Consider the following 7,196-nt stretch of genomic DNA (forward strand, 5'->3'; position numbering starts at 1 on the left):
TGGTAGGATTTGATAAGGTCCAGCCAGATCTGCCGATGGACCGTTAAATTCGATTTAAGCCAGCTGCGTTAAGCAGAATGCATCTGTGCTTTAAGGGAGTGGAGGAGGCTGGTGTACCATGGTGACGTGTGTGTTTAGGAGACGGTTCGGGAAGAGAGGGGAGCAAAGGAATCGAGAGTGGAGGAGAGGGAGCTGTGGAGAAGAGTGACTGAGGAGGATAGGTCATTGCGGGAGGAAGCCCAGAGGGGAACGAGTTCAGATGACTTCAAGGCACCCGAGAGGGAGGGGTGTGGAGAGATTTTTTTTCAAGGGTGGTAGGAGATGGAGGTGGATTGGGTGGCGGTGGGGAGAGGGATTGATGAGTTGAGGGAGACGAATTGATGGTCTGAGATCACTTTATAGATGATGGTGAGGTGCGAGACAGTGAGACTCCGATTGATCACCAGGTCGAGGGGGTGACCGCGAACGTAGGCGGTGGAATGGATGTGGAGAGAGAGGTTGAGGAAGGAGATAAGGGAGGAGAAGTCAGCAGAGGTAGAGCAGGAGAGGGTGAAGTGAAAGTTGAAGTCGCCTAGGATGAGGAGGCGTTTGGAGCAGAAGAGGGAAGATAGAAGGCTGGAGATGTTGGGGATTACGGTGGGGCAGGGCAAGCCAAAGTTGTAACAGGGAGAGTGGTACAAACTGGACAAACAGCGGGAAGCTCGCGAGACAATACTTTTAATGGCAAGCTATACTGTTTTAGCTGGTTAGACTCTACAACAACAACAACAAGATTCCATTTATTGAGCGCCTTTCACGTCGGGAGGACGTCCCAAGGCGCTGTACAGTTGGGTCAGGACCCGAGCAGGGGGGAAACGGTCAGGGTGAGGGGAGGGAAGGGAGGGAGCGAGGAGGGGGTAGAGAGTCGAGAGGGGAGCTGAAGGTTCGGTCAAAGAGAAAGGTCTTGAGACCGGCCTTGAAGGAGGAAAGGGAGGAGGCGGCGAAGGCACTGGGGGATGGAGTTCCAGAGCCTCGGGGCTGAGAGGCTGAAGGCCCGGCCACCGATGGTAGGGCGGTTGGGGCGGGGGATGTGGAGCAGACCGGAGCCAGAGGAACGGAGGGTACGGGCAGGTAGGTAGGGGGATAGTAGGTCGGAGAGGTAGGAGGGAGCGAGGCCGTGAATGGCCTTGTAGGTGAGGATGAGGATCTTGAATTCGATCCTCTGGGGGATGGGGAGCCAGTGGAGGCGAGCGAGGGTGGGAGTGATGTGGTCCTGGTGCGGGACAGTACACGAGCTGCAGAGTTCTGAATGACCTGCAGCTTGTGGAGGGAGGTGCCGGGAAGGCCGGCGAGGAGAGAGTTCCCATAGTCCAGCCTTGAGGTGATAAAGGCGTGGACCAGAGTTTCAGCAGCGTGAGGGGTGAGGTAGTGCCGTAGTCTGGCGACATTCCGGAGGTGATGGAAGGCGGTGCCAGTTGTGGCGCGGATATGAGAGAGAAAGGACAGCTCAGGGTCGAACAGAACCCGAGGTTCCTGACCGGCTTTGAGAGGTGGAGAGTGCAGCCTTGGATGCTGATGCTGTCAGCGCCTGAGGTGCGGAGGCGCTGACGTGAGCCAATCAGGAGGGCCTCAGTTTTGCGCACGTTGAGCTGGAGAAAGTTGTCTCTCGTCCAGGACTCGATGTCGGACAGGCAGCTGTCAGGACATCGGTGGTCGTGGAGTTGAGGGTAGAGGAGGAAAGGTAGAGTTGGGTGTCATCCGCATACATGTGGAAGTTAACCCCATGTCTGCGGATGATGTCACCAAAGGGGAGCATATAGAGGGTGAAGAGGAGGGGACCGAGGACAGAGCCTTGAGGGACACCGCACGAGACAGTGCGGAGGGTGGAGGAAAAACCATTTGTGGAGACAAAGTGAAGACGTTGGGAGAGGTACGACCTAAACCACTCAAGGACAGGGCCTTGAAGGTTTAGGTGGGAGGACAAGCGGTGGAGGAGGATAGCGTGGTCGACCGTATCGAATGCTGCCGATAGGTCGAGGAGGACGAGGAGGCAGAGGGAGCCCTGGTCACAGATGGTCAGGATGTCATTGGTGACCTTGACCAGGGCAGTTTCTGTGCTATGGGCAGCACGGAAACCCGACTGAAGGGGTTCGAATAATGAATGGGTGGAGAGGAAAGAGCGCAGCTGGGAGGCGACAACTCGTTCCAGGACCTTGGACAGGAAGGGGAGGTTGGAGATGGGCCGGTAGCTTGATAGCTGCGACGCATCAAGGGAGGGTTTTTTTAAGGTGGGAGTGATGGTGGCAGTTTTTAAGGGAATGGGAATAGAGCCAGAGGAGAGGGACAGGTTGACGATGTCTGTGATATGTGGGGCAAGGAGGTGGAGCTGGGAGATAAGGAGTGGAGTGGGGATGGGGTCAAGGGAGCAGGTGGTGGGTTTCAGGGATAGGATGAGTTTGGTGACAGAGGGTGGGGAAACGGGTACGAAGGTGTGTAGGGGAGGATGGGTAGGAGTCGGAGTGTGGGAGGGAAGGGGTGGGTGGTGGGTGGATGTTGGAGGGGAAGTGACCGCGGAGCGAATTCCCTTGATCTTGGATTCAAGGAAATCCAGCATCTCCTCGCAGTGAAGGTTGGAGGAGATGACCTGCGCGGGGTGGCGGGGGGGACGGAGGAGTTGGGATGTGGTAGAGAACAGTAGCCTGGGGTTGTCCTTCGCCTCCAGGATTATCCTGGAGTAGAAGGACGATTTGGCCGAGGCTAGAGTGGAGCGGTAGATTTTGAGGAGGTCCAGCCAGATTTGTCGGTGGACCGTTAGGCCAGATTTGACCCAGGTGCGTTCAGCGGCCCGCACCTGGCTCTTCAGTGAGCGGAGGTGGGTGGTGAACCAGGGGGAGGAGCGAGAGTAGGAGACAGTACGGGAGGTGATAGGGGCAAGAGTGTCAAGTGTGGAGGAGAGGGTGTTGTGGAGGAGGGTGAGAGCAGAAGAGGGGTTGGTGAGGGTTGAGGGCCAGCGGGAGAGGAGTTCAGAGGACTCCAAGGCAGAGGTTAGGGATTGAGGGGGTAACTTCTTCCAGGGGCGGTAGAAGATGGTGGTGGGTCTGGTGGAGGTGGGGAGTGGGGTGGAGGTGGTGAAGGAGATGAAGCAGTGGTCGGAGACGGCCTTGTCGGTGATGGTGACATCCGAGACACTGAGGCCCCGGGTGATCACCAAGTCGAGTGGGTGGCCGTGACTGTGAGTGGGGGAGTTGATGTGGAGGGAGAGGTTGAGTGAGGAGAGCAGGGAAGAGAAATTTGAGGAGATTGAGCAGGAGGGGGTGAAGTGCGGGTTAAAGTCGCCCAGGATGATGAGGCGATCAGAGCAGAGGCAGAGAGATGTGAGAAGTGTTGAGATATCAGAGATAAAGGTGGGAGAGGTTTTAGGGGGCCGGTAGAGGAGGAGGATTTTAAGTGAGAGGAAGGAGGGGTGGGAGAGGGTGAGGTGCTCAAAAGAGGGGAAAGAACCAGAGGAGTAGGGGGATAGAGCAAGTGGTGTCCTTGAGATAAGGGCAACACCACCGCCACGGCGGTTGGGGTGAGGGATGTTGTGGGAGGTGTAGCCGGGTGGTGTGGCCTCCGTGAGGGAGTACTCTGCAGTACATCAACACACATTCGAGGATCCCAAGTCTTGGCTCTTGTCAACCTGTTCCTAACACATTCTGGAATTAGGTATGCAAGATGTGTCCCTCTGGGAGTGAGTATACATTACAGACACAGGGAAATTTCCATGTGTAGATGGCATGCATATATGAAACTCTCAGTCTGGTTTGGGTACTCATAAGCATGGGGATGGGATTTTTCTGTGTCAAACACCCGGCTGACCAAAAAAAAAGTAGTCATGGAGTTGTGTGTGAGTACTAGATAGACTAGGAAATGGTACCTGAAAGTCGGGCGCAAAGCATTATACAATATGTAAATGGGCGATGTAGTTTACAGCCAAAACATAATTTTCACCCGGAAATATATACGGTTTCCACTTAGGCTGAACTGTAAGTTCAGCTTTACAAATTTGATCCCTAGTTCACTTACCTTTTGCCATTCTTTATTTGTAAAAAATAAAACACGTCCTACAGTGCTTTCTAATATGATAGGATTACCATCATATACTGCATGACCTAAATCACTACAAATACTTCAACAAGGAATGCGGGACCAAAAGATTATCCTTTGCTGAACGCTGTTGAGCCATAAGTAAAATGAGTTCCAGCAGTCTCCGCTTAGTCCCCAACAAACCCAGCCACAGCATAAAGCTGTTCCCCAATTGGAGGCTTCAGCTCAAAAATCATATTGTGAGTGTACAGTGAATGATAATCTCACCTGTTCCAGATTTCACACTTCTATGTCGGATACTAGCCTAAAATTTATTTAAAAAGTAAACGTTTCCAAAATATTCCACTGAATTAAACCAAGAACATTTATATAGTGCCATTCACTGTCTCGGAGCACTGTACAGTGGCAGGATTGGACTCCGAGCAAGGGAGAAAGGGGAAGGAGGAGTGACCATAGGAGCAATCAAAAAGGTTGATTTTTGGTGGGATTTTATTTGTTTCAGTAACATTATCCCACCCAATATTAAAACGTGCAAACTTCCATGGGGGCAGAACAAATCTCAATGAATGAAAAACAATTTTTACTCATGTCAGAAATTTGTCACTTGTACTAAAAGCATATTTTGATAAAATAAGCATAAGGTGGAGCCAAGTACTATGCAATGGAAGACAAAACTGTTACTTGTTCATACTTTTTTTAAAAATCACACAGTACAAAAAAAATCCTGCTGAGGACTAAAACTCGGTGAAGCATTTGTGAAGATGCCATGTGCTAAATCCTTTCACAATGCTAGGAGGAGACGGAGTATCCTTAATCTGATACTGATTAAAATCCTGGCATTCATTCAAGTAATCGGGACATTAATTTTCAATGCACTGGATGGTAACTAAGTATTAGCTTAAAAGTATTTGAAATACTCTTTTCTACAATAAGTTGAAGGGAACATAATTTTCTACACCAGCTTCATTACGTGAAGCTGCTGGAAATATAGGACTGACTGGTGATATTCTCCATTTATTTGCAGCTATTGATCTACTTTTGTACTGACTTCAGACATGCAAAGCTGCTTTATCTGTGCTAATGATTTAGTTTGCCATTTTCCACGTCCTTGTACTAATTATTCGAGGAATGCAAATCTGTGCTTCACTGATACATTCTTTACTTTGATCTTGGACTATGGGAACAAACAGTTTTAGTATCCTTATCACATGGTCCAAATCTAAAACAAATAATTCACAAAAACAATCAGCAACAACAACGTAATAAGGCACAATATCAAATGCAAGGATTATTAGTATGTATGGCTCCACGTGTTCTGGCATTCAAGTACCTCACCCGATAGCCTTAATTTACATTTGCTGCTGCATGCTATGGTAGACCAGTTGACTGAAGGGCTATCGCAGATGAATTTGATCTTGAGCCTCAGGAAGTCCACATGCAGTAGAATTAGAGAGCGACACTTCAAAATCCTGCACTGGGCCTACCTGACCCCTCATAAGCCTCAAACACGCTGCCCTATCCTGGAACATGAATGCACACATTTAGCGACGTCCTATATCCAAACCTCCTGGTAGGAAATTCGAGAAGAGCTATGACTGGCCTTGTCACTCCCTCAGTTCCAGCCAAAGGCCTATGCAGCTGCTGGCTGCACAACAGAATCCTTCAGCATGCAACCTAGAAGAACTCTTTTAACCAAGGGAGGTGCATGCATCACGAGGGAGGTGCACATAACCCGAGGAAGCAGGCAAGTGGGCACACATCGAGGGCTGTAATTATTTGTTGACTCAGAGAGTAAATAATTGCTGGAATAGGTTAAGATGGCAGGGATGCTGGTGGCTGTCATTGGAAAATAGTAGAGTGGGTCACCAGCTAGGAGGAGTTCAAATGGGACAATAGATCTTCTTCATTCCTACCTCTTCTTGTGATCTTGCAAATATGTTGACACACAGCAATTTCCAAAGCAAGCGTGCTGCTTTCTGCTACTCTTAGAGAGTCGCCCCAAACCCCTGGAACTCACTCCCTCCCTTTCTCAACATCCTTAAACCCCACCTTAAAACCTACCTCTTCAACTGCACCTATGGTCACTCCCCTGCCTCCCTCCCATTCTCCCTTTTCACTTGCTTGGTGTCCTTGTGAAGTGCTCTGAGACGTTACCCTTCATGAAGTGCGCTTATAATCAACCCTACAAGCGAAAGCCCTAACAGTTAGGGTGGTCCTAGCTGGACAAGCAGTGGGAATATAAATGCAAGTTGGTGTAATTGATTTACCAAACATTCAGACATCTGGGAGCCAGGCAAACTCAGCCATCATGTATTAAAACTGCCTCACAGCACAAGAACAGCAACAATGTGAAGGAACTGAATGGCATAGTGTTGCTAAGGAAACACTTCTTCGGTTGTCGCCTCATTCTCTTCCTTTCAATCTATCTGTTGTTTGCTGGGAGTTTCTATCGATGCTAAAACTATGAATCAGAATGTAGAGTGATGTGGTGACAAGCTTTCTGCTCATTTGTTCTGTTTAAAAGCAGCCTGTGGTAGGGCAAAGATTTGAGAAGCAGAGCACGGATCCACACTTTGTTTTCTGGCATCAGTGCATGAGGGTGGGTACCGTAAAAAATTAATTGAGCAATGCAGACGGATATGCTGCTGGAAAAGCAAAAGAAAGTCTAAATTATCTTAAGTATAACCAGCATTACAAGGGATTTTGGAGAATATTACTGCTCACCCGACATCAGCTCAGGATGTCTCGCGAGCAACAGGATTGTCTAAATCTTCTGTAATACCAGTTATGGGCAGGATAACTTACATTTTTGGAAGCTTTAAATTTACTCTTTAAAACCTCTCCTTTAGTGAGTTTGATTGTTCAAGAGAAACAGCATTTGGAAAATGTGTCACTTGCCATTATAATGAATAGCTTTAGTTCAAAGAAAGCATCAAGGCAGACATGATACCACTGGACACCCGAGTAGTATTTTCTTGGCACAGAGATACATTATGCATCGACTCCCAGTTGTATATAGAGGAGAGTAAAGCTGGTTGAACCATGGGGAACCAGAGTGACCTCAGACAGCGGGGGGTGGAAAGAGAAAGGATTAGGAAGTAAAAGAAAAAATAGGAATTGAGACATTTCAA

Source organism: Callorhinchus milii, unplaced genomic scaffold, assembly GCF_018977255.1.
Source record: "Callorhinchus milii isolate IMCB2004 unplaced genomic scaffold, IMCB_Cmil_1.0 Scaffold1, whole genome shotgun sequence".
In the NCBI taxonomy this organism is placed as follows: Eukaryota; Metazoa; Chordata; class Chondrichthyes; order Chimaeriformes; family Callorhinchidae; genus Callorhinchus; species Callorhinchus milii.